This window comes from Tachyglossus aculeatus, unplaced genomic scaffold (assembly GCF_015852505.1).
Source record: "Tachyglossus aculeatus isolate mTacAcu1 unplaced genomic scaffold, mTacAcu1.pri scaffold_114_arrow_ctg1, whole genome shotgun sequence".
NCBI classification, from domain to species: Eukaryota; Metazoa; Chordata; class Mammalia; order Monotremata; family Tachyglossidae; genus Tachyglossus; species Tachyglossus aculeatus.
In genome coordinates this window covers 1,699,870-1,717,845 of record NW_024044846.1, presented here as the reverse complement: position 1 = coordinate 1,717,845, position 17,976 = coordinate 1,699,870, and the positions used below count along the sequence as shown (strand labels likewise).

Genomic DNA, 17,976 nt, shown 5'->3' with positions numbered 1-17,976 from the left:
TCCTCCAGGATGCCTTCCCAGACTGAGCCCCCCTTTTCCTCTGCTCCTCCTCCCCTCCCCATCACCCTTAATCCATCCTTCTGTGCTACCCCTTCCCCTCCTCACAACACTTGTGTGTATTTGTACATATTTATTATTCTACTCATTTTATTAATGTGTATATATCTATAATTCTATTTATCTGTTTTGATGCTATTGATGACTATCTACTTGTTTTGTTTTGTTGTCTGTTTCCCCCTTCTAGAATGTGAGCCTGTTGTTGGGTAGGGATTGTCTCTATCTGTTGCCGAATTGTACTTTCCAAGTGCTTAGTACAGTGCTCTGCACACAGTAAGCACTCAAAAAATATGATTGAATGAATGAACGAATGAATCCCCATTTTACAGAATAAAGCACAGAGAAGTTAAATTATTTGTGTAAGGTCACACAGCAGGTTATGTGGCTGAGATTAAAAGCCGGATTCTCTGGCCCCCAGGTCCATCTGCTATCCATTAGGCCATGCTGCTTCTGCATAATGGCATTAGAAACAGCAACCTAAGCTCCTTTAAGGGTTAATGGGATTGCTTTGATCACTTGGTGCGTCAAGTCTCTGGATCTCCCAGAGCTGAGCCTCAGAAGTGCTTGGGAGAAGATAATGCAAAGAGTTGGTAGACACATCCTGTACCAACACACTTGGCTGGCTTGCTGGTCAGTGAAATCGGCAGCAGTAATAATCCCAGACCAGACCCGGCATTAAGAGAGATTCTGAAAAAGTCAGAGGGAAGGTTTTATCCCATTCTCACCTGGAAATAATTATTTATACCCAGTTTCCTCACATACAAAGGGAAAAATCTTATGCATTATTGATTTTAAGGCCTTAGAGTACCAAAGCTAACCTCAGTTCCCTTAATTGTGTGAGGATCAAAAAACTTCTTCATTGCATCAATCAATCAGGACATCTTTTAAGAACCAATTTTCTTCTGAGAGCTTCCTTCACATCCTTGTTTCTCAGGTTGTAAATCAGAAGGTTCAACATGGGGATTACAACCATGTAGAACACAGACACCACTTTTTTTCTGATCCATTGAGTACCTGGAGTTTTGTTGCATATTAATAACCAATGCAGTCCTATAGAGCAGTGTGACAGTGGTCAGATGAGAAAGGGGGTCAGGTGGAGAAAGCCTTGTGTCTCTCCTCAGTGGAGGGGATTCTCAGAATTGCAGAGAGAATACACGGATAGGAGATGGCTATGAAGAGAATCTTGACCAAAATAATGAAAGTCGTAATGACAGGATTCAAGATTTGAGCCACTCAGGTGTCAGAACAGGAAAGGTTCAGCAAAAGGGGGAAATCACAGAAGAAGTGATTGATTTCATTCGGCTTACAAAAGGACAAACTGAACACTGAACTTTCAGAAACCATGGCATCGACAAAGCTCCCTCAATAGGAAGCCACGACCAGCTGGAAATGCACCTTGATGGACATGATGAGCAGGTAGATCAGGGGCCTGCAATCAATCAATCAATCAATCAATTGTATTTATTGAGCGCTTACTGTGTGCAGAGCACTGTACTAAGCGCTTGGGAAGTACAAGCTGGCAACATATAGAGACAGTCCCTACCCAACAGTGGGTTCACAGTCTAGAAGGGGGAGACAGAGAACAAAACCAAACATACTAACAAAATAAAATAAATAGAATAGATAGGTACAAGTAAAATAAATAAATAAATAGAGTAATAAATATGTACACACATATATACATATATACAGGTGATATGGGGAAGGGAAGGAGGTAAGATGCGGGGGATGGAGAGGGGGACGAGGGGGAGAGGAAGGAAGGGGCTTAGTTTGGGAAGGCCTCCTGGAGGAGATGAGCTCTCAGTAGGGCCTTGAAGGGAGGAAGAGAGCTAGCTTGGCAGATGGGCAGAGGGAGGGCATTCCAGGACTGGGGAAGGATGTGGACCTGGGGTCGATGGAGGGACAGGAGGGCAGAGTAGGTGCGAATGAGGTTGTCGTTAATGTAACTTGGTGATAACAAGGGCCTTTTCCCCGGGATGGCGGGGGGGAGAGTCAGTCAGGACCGGACCGTGAAGGGTGGTTGGGGGGCACTATAAGGAAGGTCGCTTAAGTGGGGGGGGGCGGTGTGGAAGCAAGGGGCGTCTATGGCGGCGCTCTGAGGAGAGGCGCCTTCTGGGAGCAGCGGGATCCATGTGGTGTGATGGCGGGCCTCTCGGGAACGGAGTCCCGGGCGTCTATGGGGGCGCTCTGAGGAGAGGAGAGGATCATTCCTGGCGCAGCGGGGGCCACGCGGTGTGATGGCGGGCGGGCGGGCGTACCTCTCAGGAATGGAGTCCCGGGCGTCCACGGCGGCGCGCTCTGAGGAGAGGATCCTTCCGAGAGCGGCAAGGCCGCGCGGTGTGATGGCGGGAGGGCCTCTCGGGAACGGAGTCCCGGGCGTCTATGGCGGCGCTCTGAGGAGAGGATCCTTCCGGGAGCAGCAAGGCCGCGCGGTGGGATGGCGGGCCTCTCGGGAACGGAGTCCCGGGCGTCTGCAGATGGCAGAGTAGCGATCAAACACCATCACTGTTAGTAAGAAGCACTCGCTAGTCCCAAAGATTGCAGCTAAAGCTAACTGAACAGCACACCCCCAAAAAGAAATGGTTCTCTTCCCCTGCAGGAGGTTTTTCAGCATCTTTGGAGTGACCGATGATGAATAGTACATGACAGAGAGACAAGTGGCTGAGGAAATCAATCAATCAATCAATCAATCGTATTTATTGAGTGCTTACTATGTGCACAGCACTGTACTAAGCGCTTGGGAAGTACAAATTGGCAACATATAGAGACAGTCCCTACCCAACAGTGGGCTCACAGTCTAAAAGGGGGAGACATAGGAAAGGAAATAGTACATAGTACATAGTACATAGTACTTAGCTTTGAAATACAAATTCCTTTTTTCCTTGCATTTTCAATCCTATTATCACCTACCTTTACCTCTGTTTGCCTGATTGCCTCCATCTTTGATAAACTGATGACTGAGTCTCTGATGGAACCTCCCGTAGTACATAGTACATAGTAAAAGGAAATAGTACATAGGGGTGTGTAATTGGGGGCTGGTCCGAATTAACATAATTATGCCAAGATTGTCCATCATGGTGGTCATGTAGGTCACTAGAAAGAGTCCAAAAAGGATGTCTTGTAAGTTTTGGTGATCGGTGAATCCAAAGAGAATGAATTCTATTACCAAAGTACCATTTCCAACTGCCATTACAATCTTGCCTTCCATCTGCTGCGAGTGGAGAGTAGAGTTGCTGTCCTTCCAGACTGGCAGCAGTGGCAACAACTCTTAAGAGGGGAGAGAACCGGACTTAAAATGATTATGTGTATAATGACCAGGTTCCCCACCACAGTAACAATATAGATGATCAGAAAAAGCACGAAAATGACCTGTAGCTCCCAGTCTTTGGTTAATCCTAACAGAATGAACATGGGAGCTATTCTTGTTTGCCATTTAATTCAAAAGGGTCATCTGCTAAAATAGAACTGAAGATGGAACACGTCTTAGCAACATGGAATCACTAGAATGAATAAAAAACCAAACCAAAACAGAGAAACCCGAACAATCCCACTCAGTTGATTGAAGCATGCTAAGGAATCAAATCCTTACGATTTGAAACCCTTACCATTCTTACACTCTGGCCTCAGATTCCACTTTATGCTTAATTGACTAACTCTGCCAGAATTACAGGGATTTTATTTGGCTTAGGAAAGTTTGGAGGTATGTTTTTCAAAGTAGTTCAACTGAGGCAACTGAGTGAAAATAAAGTATCCTAAATCAATATACCGAAATACTGAAAATAATGTCCTCTTTGAAATTCAGGAAAATATTTGAAATGAAATACATTTTTAAAAACTTAGCTTTGAAATACAAATTCCTTTTTTCCTTGCATTTTCAATCCTATTATCACCTACCCTTACCTCTGTTTGCCTGATTGCCTCCATCTTTGATAAACTGATGATTGAGTCTCTGATGGAGCCTCCCATCAGGAAACACAGGTGAATCTCAGTCTTGAGGATTCCAAATAATTGTTGGTTAATCCACTGGTTATAGCAGTGAATGAGCCAGAAGCAGTAAGAGAAGTATTGGTGCATCATTACCAAAGCGTAGAAATCATAGGTAGAGCTTGAAGAATACTGGTAAATTGAGTCTCAAATGTTTGTATGAGACAAGAGCTCATAAAACCATACAGATACACCAACAATTAATCCATACAGGAAATAACATTCTTTATTTTCTATGACTTAAAGTAAAATCCATAACAGAAATCTTGATAAATGTCTCCTCATATAATCACCTCGTGATGCTTGCTAAAGTAAACTAAGACACCCTAGTCTTTTCTCTGTCCATAGGTGGTAAGCATCAAATTATTTTCAATGACAATTTGTCAGAATTGGATTGAAAGAGGTTGAATTAATTTCATGTTTTTCAGAAGAAATAAAGGTCCCTAGTTTAATTTAGATCAAATACACATCACACATGGGAGTACATAACACAAGCCAAAAAATCTTGCAACCCACTAATCCTATTCACAGGCACCCTCCCAGTTCCCATGACCACCATGACAGAAGAAGTCTGAGATGATCAAATGGAAAGGAAAACCTTACCCAATCAGGAAAGTATTGTTTTTATTGATTCTGAGAGAGTCTTTGAAAATTAACATACTATATACTATTCTAGGTGGCATTTGGAGACTGAATCCCAAGATAATTTAATTATTTTTTTTATCCTGGAACCTGTAGAGAATCATTAAAGTATTCTTATTATCTTGGGATTAACTGTAATAAGAAAAACGAGGTAGGTGAGGGGTAGTTTTTTTTCTACTTCTATGTTGTAAAGTAGAAAAATGAATCATAGCAGATGTTTATCATCCTTCAGTCATCCTTCAGACGCCCGGGACTCCGTTCCCAAGAGGCCCGCCCACCCGCCATCACACCTAGTGGCCCCCGCTGCTCCCGGAAGGATCCTCTACCCAGAGCGCCCCCATAGATGCCCGGGACTCCGTTCCCGAGAGGCCCGCCCGCCCGCCATCACACCAAGTGGCCCCCGCTGCTCCCGGAAGGATCCTCTCCTCAGAGCGCCCCCATAGACGCCCGGGACTCCGTTCCCGAGAGGCCCGTCCGCCATCACACCTAGTGCCCTCCGCTGCTCCCGGAAGGATCCTCTCCTCAGAGCGCCGCCATAGACGCCCGGGACACCGTTCCCGAGAAGCCCGCCCGCCATCACACCGCGTGGCCCCCGCTGCTGCAGGAAGGATCCTCTCCTCCGAGCGCAGCCATAGACGCCCCCTGCTTCCACCCCAAGTTATCACCAAGTTACATTAATGACAACCTCATTCGCACCTACTCAGCCTTCCTGTCCCGCCATCGACCCCCGGCCCACGTCCTACCCCGGGCCTGAAATGCCCTCCCTCTGCCCCTCCGCCAAGCTAGCTCTCTTCCTCCCTTCAAGGCCCTACTGAGAGCTCATCTCCTCCAGGAGGCCTTCCCACACTGAGCCCCTTCCTCCTCTCCCCCTCGTCCCCCTTTCCATCCCCCGCATCTTACCTCCTTCCCTTCCCCACATCACCTGTATATATGTATATATATTTGTACATATTTATTACTCTATTTATTTATTTTACTTGTCCCTATCCATTCTATTTATTTTATTTTGTTAGTATGTTCGGTTTTATTCTCTGTCTCCCCCTTCTAGACTGTGAGCCCACTATTGGGTAGGGACTGTCTCTATATGTTGCCAGCTTGTACTTCCCAAGCGCTTAGTACAGTGCTCTGCACACAGTAAGCGCTCAATAACTACGATTGATTGATTGATTGATTGAGTACTTCGTTTTCTCATAAAGTCCCCTGAGTTCATTCTTGACTTTTGCAATAAACCTCAGATGCATTGGTCAATGAGGAAGATCTTGAATTTTCTTGAGTTTACCTATCAGAGTTTCACTTTGTGCATTATCATCTTTCTCTTAACTTTCCTGTCCTGTATAGTTCTACGGGGCCTGGGGAGGTGCTCAGTGCAGAGTTTTCTATCCTTCCAGTCTGTGGATATTCATTTACCCTCCTCCATTCTTCCATCTTTTTCTTTTGGGTCTTCCTCTAATCCTGATCTCCCTCACAGTGGTCTTCTATAAATCAGTGGATCAATCAATTGTATATCTTCAGCATTTATTGTGTACTGAGCACTGTAATAAGTACTTGGGAAAGTACAAGACAACAGCATAGATAGACATGACCCATGCTCTCTCTTCTTTCTTTTCTAATTCTATTATTCTCAATCTTTTTTTCCTGGTTAATTCATTAGAACCTCCAGAAAGATTGATGTCAAAATAACTGAATACAATTTGAACCCAAATTTCTCTATATTTTAAGCCACCCTGCAGAGCAGACATCACACCCTTCCAAGGTGTTGTGAGGGGAGAAGGTTCTTGAGATTTTTTATAATAAATCAATGGTATTTATTGAGCACATAGGAAGTTCAAAGTACTGTACCAAGCACCGGGGAGAGTATACAAGAAGAGTACAATATTAACTCTAAGCAAGTGTGGGAAGATGCATTAGAACCTTGAGCCCCAGGTATCAGGTGTGATGAAGCAATCACATCTGATTGAATTTTGATAGTTAAAGTGGTCGAGGTAGAGTAGACCTGCCCAAAGCAGATCTAAGCGGGCTCTCAATCACTTCGCCCCCTCCTACCTCACCTCCCTTCTCTCCTTCTACAGCCCAGCCCGCACCCTCCACTCCTCTGCCACTAATCTCACCGTGCCTCGTTCTCCCCTGTCCCGCCATCGACCCCCGGCCCACAAAAGCCCCCTGGCCTGGAATGCCCTCCCTCCCCACATCCGCCAAGCTAGCTCTCTTCCTCCCTTCAAGGCCCTACTGAGAGCTCACCTCCTCCAGGAGGCCTTCCCAGACTGAACCCCCTCCTTCCTCTCCCCCTCCTCCCCCTCTCCACCCCCACCGCCTTACCTCCTTCCCTTCCCCACAGCACCTGTATATATGTATATAGGTTTGTACATATTTATTACTCTATTCATTTTACTTGTACATATCTATTCTGTTTATTTTATTTTGTTAATATGTTTTGTTTTGTTCTCTGTCTCCCCCTTCTAGACTGTGAGCCCACTGTTGGGTAGGGACCATCTCTATATGTTGCCAACTTGTACTTCCCAAGCGCTTAGTACAGTGCTCTGCACACAGTAAGCACTCAATAAATATGATTGATTGATTGATTGTTTGATCTAAGTAACCAAGAGGCAGCAGATGGTAGAGCACCTATGAAAGCCTCCAGGGACAGAAGAGGCTCTTTTTTTCCACTGGGATAGTGGCTGTCGAGAAAAGCACTAGGCCATTTAGTTCCTCTGCAGCTCAGCGTGAAGGCTGGATGATGTTGGGAGGTTTCCTTCCTGGACTGTAATGGCTCCTCCTCTATTTTGTAAGCTCCTTGTGGACAGGGAACATTTCTACCAACTCCGGGTTGTATTTTTTTCTCTCAAGCACTTAGAACAGAGATCTGCACATGGTAAGTGCTCAATGAATAGAGAAGCAGAATGACATAGTGGATACAGCGTAAACCGGGGAGTCAGAAGGTCATGGGTTCTAAACCCGGCTCCGCCACTTGTCTGCTGTGTGATGTTGGGCAAGTCACTTCATTTCTCTGGGCCTCAGTTACCTCATCTGTAAAATCAGATTAAAACTGTGAGCCCCATGTCCAACCTGATTACCTTGTATCTACCCCAGTGCTGAGAACAATGCCTGACACATAGTAAGCACTTAACGAATACCATCATCATTATTATTATTTAAATATGATTGATTGGTTTGTGTATTTTCAATCTATCAATCAATCGTATTTATTGAGCATTTACTATGTGCAGAGCACTGTACTCCACGCTTTGTAGAATACAATATAACAAATGCATTCTCTGTCCACAATGAGATTACAGTCTAGAGGGGGAGACAGACATTCACATAGAATGAATTAATTACAGATATCTACATAAGTACTGTGGACCTGGGTGATGATGAATAAAGGGAGTGAGTCAGGACAATTCAGAAGGGAGTGGGAGAAAAGGAAATGAGGATTTAGGGAAGATCTTTTCTAAGTGATGTGCCTTCATTCAAGATTCAGGATGGAAAGTGGGGAGATTAATTGTCTATTGGAGGTGATGAGGGAGGGCATTGCAGGCCAGAGGCAGGATGTGGGCAAGAAGTCAGGAGTGAAAGGGGCAAGATTGAGGTACAGTGAGTAGGTTGGCATTAGAGAGTAAAGTGTGCATGTTGGTTTGTAGTAGGAGAGTATCAAGGTGAGGTAAGAGGGGGCATAGTGATTGAATGCTTTCAAGCCTATGGTAAAGATCTTCTGTTTGATGTAGAGATGCATTGACAACCACTCGGGGTTCTGGAGGAGAGGGGAATCATGGATTGAGCATTTTTGTATATAAATGATATGGACAGTAGAGTGAAGTATGGACTGAACAATAATAATAATAATAATAATAATAATAATGGTATTTTTTAAGCACTTACTATGTGCAGAGAACTGTTCAAAGCTCTGGGGAGGATACAAGGTGATCAGGTAACCCGCAACCTTGGTGTCATCCTTGACTCCGCTCTCTCGTTCACCCCTCACATCTAAGCCATAACCAAAACCTGCCAGTCTCAACTCCGCAACATTGCCAAGATCCGCCCTTTCCTCTCCATCCAAACCGCTACCGTGCTAGTTCAAGCTCTCATCCTATCCCGTTGGGACTACTGTATCAGCCTCCTCTCCGATCTCCCATCCTCCTGTCTCTCCCCACTTCAATCCATACTTCACGCCGCTGCCCGGATTGTCTCTGTCCAGAAACGCTCTAGGCATGTTACTCCCCTCCTCAAAAATCTCCAGTGGCTACCAATCAACCTACGCATCAGGCAGAAACTCCTCAACCTCGGCTTCAAGGCTCTCCATCACCTCGCCCCCTCCTACCTCACCTCCCTTCTCTCCTTCTACAGCCCAGCCCGCACCCTCTGCTCCTCTGGTGCTAATCTCCTCTCTGTGCCTCGTTCTCGCCTATCCCGCCGTCGACCCCCAGCCCATGTCATCCCACTGGCCTGGAATGACCTCCCTCCCCACATCCGCCAAGCTAGCTCTCTTCCTCCCTTCAAGGCCCTACTGAGAGCTCACCTGCTCCAGGAGGCAATCCCAGACTGAGCCCCCTCCTTCCCTTCCCCTTCCTCCCCCTCTCCACCCGCACCGCCTTACCTCCTTCCCTTGCCCACAGCACCTGTATATGTGTATATATGTTTGTACATATTTAATACTCTATTTATTTTACTTGTACATATCTATTCTATTGTGTTTTGTTAATATGTTTTGTTTTGTTCTCTGTCTCCCCCTTCTAGACTGTGAGCCCACTGTTGGGTAGGGACCGTCTCTATGTGTTACCAACTTGTACTTCTCAAACGCTTAGTACAGTGCTCCACACACAGTAAGCACTCAATAAATACGATTGATTGATTGCTCAGGTTGTTCTACGTGGGGCTCACAGCCTTAATCCCCATTTTCCAGATGAGGGAACTGAGGCCCAGAGAAGTCAAGTGGCTTGCCCAAAGTCACACAGCTGACAGGTGGCAGAGCTGGGATTAGAACCCATGACCTCTGACTCCCAAGCCTGTGCTCTTTCTACTGAGGTATGCTGCTGGGGAGAGACAAGAGACAAGGAGTTCAGTGAAGATACTGATGTAGTAATCAAGATGGGTTAGGAGAAGTGCTTGGATTAACGTAGTAACAGATTAGATGGAGAGAAAAGGGTGAATTTTAGTGACTTTGTGAAGGATTGATTGATTGGATTGGCTGGCTGGGGAGCAGCCTGGCCTAGTGGCTAGAGCACAGACCTGGGAATCAGGGCAACCTGAGTTCTAATCATGGTTCTGCACTTTGCTTTGTGATCTGGGGAAGACATTTAACTTCTCTATGCCTTGTTGCCTCATTTGTAAAATGGGGGGGTTAAGATTGTGAGCCCCACATGGGACATGGAATGTGTCCATCCTGACTAAATTGTACCTACCCAAGTGCATAGTACAGTGCCTGGAACATAGCAAGTACCAAAAAAAGTGAAAAAGTGATAGCCATGGCAGAGACAAGGTCTTGCTAATCTAGACTTCAGTGAGGTTTGTAATCGTGGTATTTGTTCAGTGCTAACTGTGTGCCAAGCATAGAACAAAGCACTTACAAACCTGTTTATAAAAACTGTTGCATTTGTTCAGCACTTACAGTGACAAGCACTGTACTAAAATAAACAGGTCTCACCTGGAGCTCACAGACTAAGAAGGAGGGACACCAAGTACTATATCCCCATTCTGAAGATGAGTGCATAGAGAAGTTAAGCAAATTGTCCAAGATCACCCAGCAGGGTATATGACTGAGATTAGAAACCAGATTCTCTGGCCTCCAGGCCCTTGAACTGTACACTAGGCAATGCTCCTTCCAAATAATGACATTGGATAAAGCCAGGCCTAACTCATTTAAGGGTTATGGGATTGCCTGGATCACTTTGTGTGTGAGCCTGCTCCCGGGAGTGCCCAGAGCTGAGCCACAGAATTATTCAATTGATCAATTTTAGTTTTTGAGTGCTTATTGTGTACAGAACAAATTAAGCCCTGATTATATGCTCATAATAAATCAATGGAATTTACTGAGCACTTCCTGTGTGCAGATCACTTTACTAAGCACTTACGAGAGATAAGTACAAAGACTTTGTAGACACATCCTCTGTCCTGGCTGGCTTGCTGGTCAGTGAAAGCAGCAGCATCAGTAATCCCATACCAGACCCAACATTAAGAGACTATGAGAAGGTCAGAGGGAAGGTCTTCTCTTCTCTTCACCTGGAAAGAATGTCCCACACGAAAAGGGAAGTATTTACAACCTTATTGATTTAGGGTGCCACAGCTAGCCTCAGTTCCATTAATTGTGTGAGGATCAAAAAATCTTCTTGTTCACTGCATAAATCAGTCAGGAAATCTTTTGAGTCAATATTCGTCTCAGCACTTCCTTCACATCCTTGTTCCTTAGGCTGTAAATCAGAGGGTTCAGCACGGGGATCACCACCATGTAGAACACAGACATCACTTTCTACTTATCCATTGAGTACCTGGAGTTTGGCTGCATATAAATTAACATCAGAGTCCCATAGAACAGTGTGATGGCGGTCAGATGAACAGCACAGGTGGAGAAAGCCTTGTGTTTACCCTCAGTGAAGGGGATTCTGAGAATTTCAGAGAGTATACGCAGATAAGAGATGGCTGTGATGGGAATCGTGACCAAAATGATGAAACTCGAAGTGATAGCTTTCAAGATATGAGCCACTCGGGGGTCAGAACAGGCAAGCTTTAGCAAAGAAGACAAATCACAGTAGAAATGATTGATTTCATTTGGCCCACAGAGGGACAAACTAAACACAGAACTTTCAAAAATCATGGCCTTGGCACAGCTTCCTACATAGGAGGCCACGACCGGCTGGAAATGCACCTTGTTGGACATGATGAGCGGATAGAGCAGAGGCCAGCAGATGGCAGAGTAACGATCAAAAGCCATCACTGCTAGTTAGAAGTATTAGTTGGTCCCAAAGGTTGCAGTCACAGCGGACTGAACAGCACAACCCCCAAAAGAAATGGTTCTCTTCCCTTGCAGGAGGTTCTCCAGCATCTTTGGAGTGACTGACGTCAGAGAGAGACAAGTAGCTGAGGAAACAGTACATAGGGATGGGCAACTGTGGGGCTGGCCTGAATTAACATTATTATGCCAAGGTTGCCCATCAAGGTGATCATGTAGATCATTAGAAAAAGCCCAAATAGGATGGCTTGTAAGTTTTGGTCATCAGTGAACCCAAAGAGAATGAATTCTGTTACCAAAGTGCCATTTCCAGCCTCCATTAGAGTCTTCCCTTTCATCTGTTGTGAAAGGAGAATGTAGTTGCTGTCCTTCCTTAGTGGTAGTGTGGCAAAGACTATTTAAAAGAGGGGAGAGACCTGGCATGAAAATAATTAATAGTGTAATGACCAGGTTCTCCCTTATGGTAACAATATAGATATGCAGAAAAGGCACAGAAATGACCTGCAGCTCCCTGTCTACGGTTAATCCTAACAGAAAGAATGTGAGAGCTATTGTTGTCTGCTATTTAATCCAAAAGGTTTATCTGAGATTATGAGAGGCAGAATGGCTTATTGGAAAGAGCACGGGCTTGGGAGTCAGAGGTTTGTGGGTTCTAATCCCGACTCCTCTACTTGTCAGTCACAACTTCTCTGTTCCTCAGTTTCCTCATCTGTAAAATGAGGATGAAGAATGTGAGCCCCACATGGGACTGCCTGATTACCTTGTATCTAACCCAGCGCTTAGAACAGAGCTTGGCCCATAGTAAGAGCTGAACAAATGCCACCATTATTATAATTTTTGTCTCCTAAAATAGAGCTGAAGATGGAACAAGTCTTATCCACATGCATGGAGTCACCAGAATGATTAAAAAAAAAAAAAAAACACAACAGAGAGACCCAAACAATCCCACTCGATTGACTGAAACGTTTTGAAGAATCAAATCCTTGCAATTCAAAATCCTTGCAATTCTTACACTCTGGCTTCAGATTCCACTTTATTCTTAACCAGCTAACTGTGCCAGAATTGCAGTGATTTTCCTTTAGCCTAGGAAAGTTTAGAGGAATGTTTTTCAAAGTAGCTCAGCTGAGGCAAGTGAATGAAAAGAAAATGTCCTGAGTCAAGATCTGTGTAATGCTGAAAATAATGTCCTGTTTGGAATTAAGGAAAATATTTGAAATGAAATACATTTTTTAAAACTTAGCTTTGAAATACAAATTCCTTTTTTCCATGCATTTCCCATCCTATTCTCACCTACTCTTACCTCTGTTTACCTGATTTCCTCCATCTTTGATAAACTGATTATGGAGTCTCTGATGCAGCCTCCCATCAAGATAAACAGATGAATCTCAGTCTTCAGACTTCGAAATAATTGTTGGTGAATCAACTGGTTATAGCAGTGAGTGAGCAAGAAGCAGTAAGAGAAGCAATGGTGCACCGTTGCTAAAATATATAACGTAGGTAGAGCATGAAAAATAATGGTAATGTAACTCTCACAGGTTTGTGTGAGAACAGAGCTCCTATGAACCTGAAGGTACACATCAAATTGATTCCTAAAGGAAATAACATTCTCTATTGTCTACAACTAAAGTTAAAATCCATAACAGAAATCCTGTTAAACATCTTGACCATGTAATCTCCTCGGGATGTTTGCTAAAGTCTCCCCTCTCTGCAGAAGTGGTGAACTTCCAATCACTTTCAGAGACATTGGTCACAATTATATGGAAAGGAATTGAATACATTTCATACTCTTCAGAAGAAAGAAAGGACCCAAACTCCATTTAGATCAAACACTCATCATACCCGGGAGTACATAAACCACAAGCTGTTGAATCTTGCACACCACTAATCCTATTCACAGACACCCTACCTATTCCCATGAATACCATGAAAGCAGAAGTCTGAGATGACCAAATGGAAAGGAAAATGTTACCCAGTCATCAAAGTATTGTTTTTATGGATTCTGAGAAAGTCTGAGAATTGAAGATATTTATACATACTCTACCAGGTGGCATTAGGGGATTGAATTCCTAGATATTTTGATAGTTTTTTTTTTGTCCTGCAAACCATAGAGAATCTTTAATTTGCTTTCATTATCTTGGGATTAAGTGTAATAAGAAAAACAAGAGGTAGGTATGGGAAGGATATTGCTATTCACATGTTGTGGAGTAGAAAAATGAAGCAGAGTAGGTGTTTAGCACCCATTAGTTAGGCATACTTCATTTTCTCACAACATACCTTGAGTTTATTCTTGACTTTGTAATAAACCTCAGGTACATTAATCAGTGAGGCAGAGCTTGAATTCTCTTGAGTTTACCTATCAAAGTTTCACTTCGTGCATTATCATCTTCCTCTTAGACCACTTTTTATGTATGGTTCTGAGGGGCCTGGGAAGGTGCTCAGTGCAGGTTTTTCCATCCTTCCCCTCTGTGGATATTCATTTACACATCAATTCTTCCATCTTACTCTTTCCCTTGGTTTTTCCTCTAATACTGATCCCCCTCACAGTGGTCTTTTATCAGTCTATCAATCAATCTATCAGTTGTATGTATTGAGCATTTACTGTGTACTGAGCACTGTAGTACGTTTTTGGGAAAATACAAGACAATAAAGTACATAGATAGGACCCCTGTCATCTCTTCTTTATTTGCATATTTTATTATGTTCAATTTCTTTTCCTCTGGTTAATTCATTTGAACCTCCAGAAAGCTTGTCAGAATAGTTGCCAAACTGAATAAAACTCCAACTACCATTTGAACCCAATTTTCTCTATAAGCAGTCCTACAGGACAGACATCACATCCTTCAAATGTGGGGTGAGAGAACGGTCATTAATTAATTATTATTATAATTAATAATGGTATTTATTGAGCACCTAGGAAGTTCAAAGTGCCATACCAAGCACTTGGAAAAGTATACAAAAAGAGTACAATATTAATTCTAAGTAAGTAAGAGCTGTGCTAGAACCTTGAGACGCGGGTATCAGGTGCAATGAAGCAATCGCATAATCTGATTGAATTTTGTTGGTTAAGGTGGTCAGGTGGGGTGAACCTGTCCAGAGCAGATCCATGTAACCAAGAGGCAGCAGATAATATAGTACCAATTAAATCCTCCAGGGTTAGAAGCGGTTCTTTTTTTCCTCTAGGGAGGTGGCTTTTGAGAAAAGCACTAGGCCATTAAGCCCCTTTCAGAGGTCAGCATGAAGGCTAGATGATGTTGGGAGGTTCCCTTCATGGACCGTAAAAGCTTCTCCTCTAGTCTGTAAACTCCTTGTTGTCAGAGAACATGTCTACCAATTCCTGTTGTATTGTTTTTTCTGAAGTGCAACATGGCTCAGTGGAAAGAGCACGGACCTTGGAGTCAGAGGTCATGAGTTCAAATCCCTGCTCTGCCAATTGTCAGCTGTGTGACCTTGGGCAAGTCACTTAACTTCTTTGTGCCTCAGTTACCTCGTCTGTAAAATGGGGATGAAAACTGTGAGCCCCACGTGAGACAACCCGATCACCTTGTAACCTCCCCAGCGCTTAGAACAGTGCATTGGACATAGTAAGAGCACTGAATAAATACCATCGTTATTACAGTGCTTTGCACACAGTAACTGCTTAATAAATAGAGAAACAGAATGGCATAGTGGATAGAGCATGGGCCAGGGAGTCAGAAGGTCATGGATTCTAATCCCAGTACCACCAGTTGTCTTCTGTGTGACCATGGGCAAGTCACATCCAAGCCGTGACCAAAACCTGCCGGTCTCAGCTCCACAACATTGCCAAGATCTGCCCTTCCCTCTCAATCCCAACCGCTACCCTGCTCATTCAAGCTCTCATCCTATCCCGTCTGGACTACTGCATCAGCCTTCTCTCTGATCTCCCATCCTCGTGTCTCTCTCCACTTCAATCCATACTTCATGCTGCTGCCCGGATTATCTTTGTCCAGAAACGCTCTGGGCATATCACTCCCCTCCTCAAAAATCTCCAGTGGCTACCAATCAATCTGCGCATGAGGCAGAAACTCCTCACCCTGGGCTTCAAGGCTCTCCATCACCTCGCCCCCTCCTACGTCACCTCCCTTCTCTCCTTCTACAGCCTAGTCCGCACCCTCTGCTCCTTCACCGCTGATCTCCTCACCGTACCTCGCTCTCGCCTGTCTCGCCATCGACCCCCGGCCCACGTCATCCCCCTGGCCTGGAATGCCCTCCCTCTGCCCATCCGCCAAGCTAGCTCTCTTCCTCCCTTCAAGGCCCTGCTGAGAGCTCACCTCCTCCAGGAGGCCTTCCCAGACTGAGCCCCTTCCTTCCCTTCCCCACAGCACCTGTATATATGTATATATGTTTGTACATATTTATTACTCTATTTATTTATTTATTTATTTTATTTGTACATATCTATTCTATTTATTTTATTTTGTTAGTATGTTTGGTTTTGTTCTCTGTCTCTCCCTTTTAGACTGTGAGCCCACTGTTGGGTAGGGACTGTCTCTATATGTTGCCAATTTGTACTTCCCAAGCGCTTAGCACAGTGCTCTGCACATAGTAAGCGCTCAATAAATACGATTGATGATAATGATGATGACTTCACTTCTCTGGGCCTCAGTTGCCTCATCTGTAAAATGGAGATTAAGACTGTGAGCCCCATGTGGGACAGGGACTGTGCCCAACCTGATTACCTTGTATCTACCCCAGTGCTTAGAACAATGCCTTACATATAATAAGTGCTTGATAGATACCATCATCATTATTATTATATAAGTGAAATTGATTGATTTATGCATTTTCAATCCATCAATCAATTGTATTTATTGAGCAGTTACTGTGTGCAAAGCATTGTACTATGCACTTAGGCGAGTATGACTGAACAATATAACAGACACAGTCCCTGCCCACATTGACATTACAGTCCAGAGGGGGAGGCCGACATTCATATAAATGAATAAATTACAGATTGTATATAAGTGCTGTGGGGGTATTTGGGGGTGAATAAAAAGAGCAAGTCAGGGCAATACAGAAGGGAGGGGGAGAAAATCAAATGAGGGTTTAGCCAGGAAAGATATTTTTGAAGAGATGTGCAATCAGTAAGGCCTGAAGGTGGGGAGATTAATTGCCTGTTGGTTATGAAGAGGGAGGACATTCCAGGCTAGAGGCAGTTCGTGAGCAAGAGGTCGATGGTAAAATGGGCAAGATAGAGTTACAGTTAGTAGGTTGGTACTAGAGAAGCAAAGTGTGCATGGTGGATTGTAGTAGGAGAGTAGCAAGGTGAGGTAGAAGACTATGGTGAAGAGCTCTGTTTGATGCACGGTGAATGGGCTGTCACTGGGGGTTCCTGAGGAGTGGGAAAACATGGATTTGTAGAAAAATGATCTGGGCAAGTGGAGTGAAGTATGGACTGAAATGGGGAGAGACAGGAACCCAGGAGGACAATGAGGAATCTGATGTGGTAATCAAGACGGGATAAGATAAGTGCTAAGATTAAGATAGTAACAGTTTGAGTCCAGAGGAAAGTATGGATTTTAGTGATGTTATGAAGGATTGATTGATTGGATTGCATGGGTGTGGAGCAGCCTGGCCTAGTGACTAGAACACGGACCTGGGAGTCAGAACGACCTGAGTTTTAATCCTGGCTCCTCTCTTTGTCTGCTTTGTAATCTTGGGCAAGACACTTAACTTCTCTGTGCCTCAGTTACCTCATTCATAAAATGGGGCTTAAGAATGTGAGCCCCATGTGGGGCATGGATTGTGTCCATACTGATTAACTTGTATTTACACCAGAGCATATAGTACAGTCCCCAGAACATAGCAAATACCACAAAAAATGAAAAAGCGAAACACATGGTGGAAATGAGATCTTGCTAATCTAGACTGCACTGAGGTTTTTGCATATTGTTCGGTGGAAGGAAAAATATTTTTAGTCATTCAAAAGACATGATGTATAAGTAAATCATTATTTAAGTTTTCTTTATTAACAAATACCATTTAATACCAATACCATTTTCCAAAACAGAGATAACAATAGATGAAAATTACCTATTAGTAAAAAATTAGATCTTTGACCGTTGTTACTGTTTAATGTCGTATATCTGGGTGGAAATCACATCAGTGAAAATATAGTATAAATAGATGTTTTAATGACAAAAACATTACATTATATTTATTGTCTAGCTAGTGTCTCACCACAATATAAGCACATGGAAAGGGTGAGCAGGCCCCACAGTTGGAGCTCGTTTGGAGCAGGAATCATGTTTACCAACTCTACTGTCTTTTACTCACCCAAGCGTTTAGTGCAGTGTTCTGCCCACTGTAAGAACTCAATAAATACTATTAATTGA

At 43.8% G+C, this 17,976-nt stretch overlaps 1 pseudogene; it reads right to left on the bottom strand.

Moving 5' to 3' along the window:
• The window catches only part of LOC119922608, a 28,261-nt pseudogene extending 17,426 nt beyond the window's left edge, over positions 1-10,835 (bottom strand).
• Positions 10,836-17,976: the final 7,141 nt, after the last annotated feature.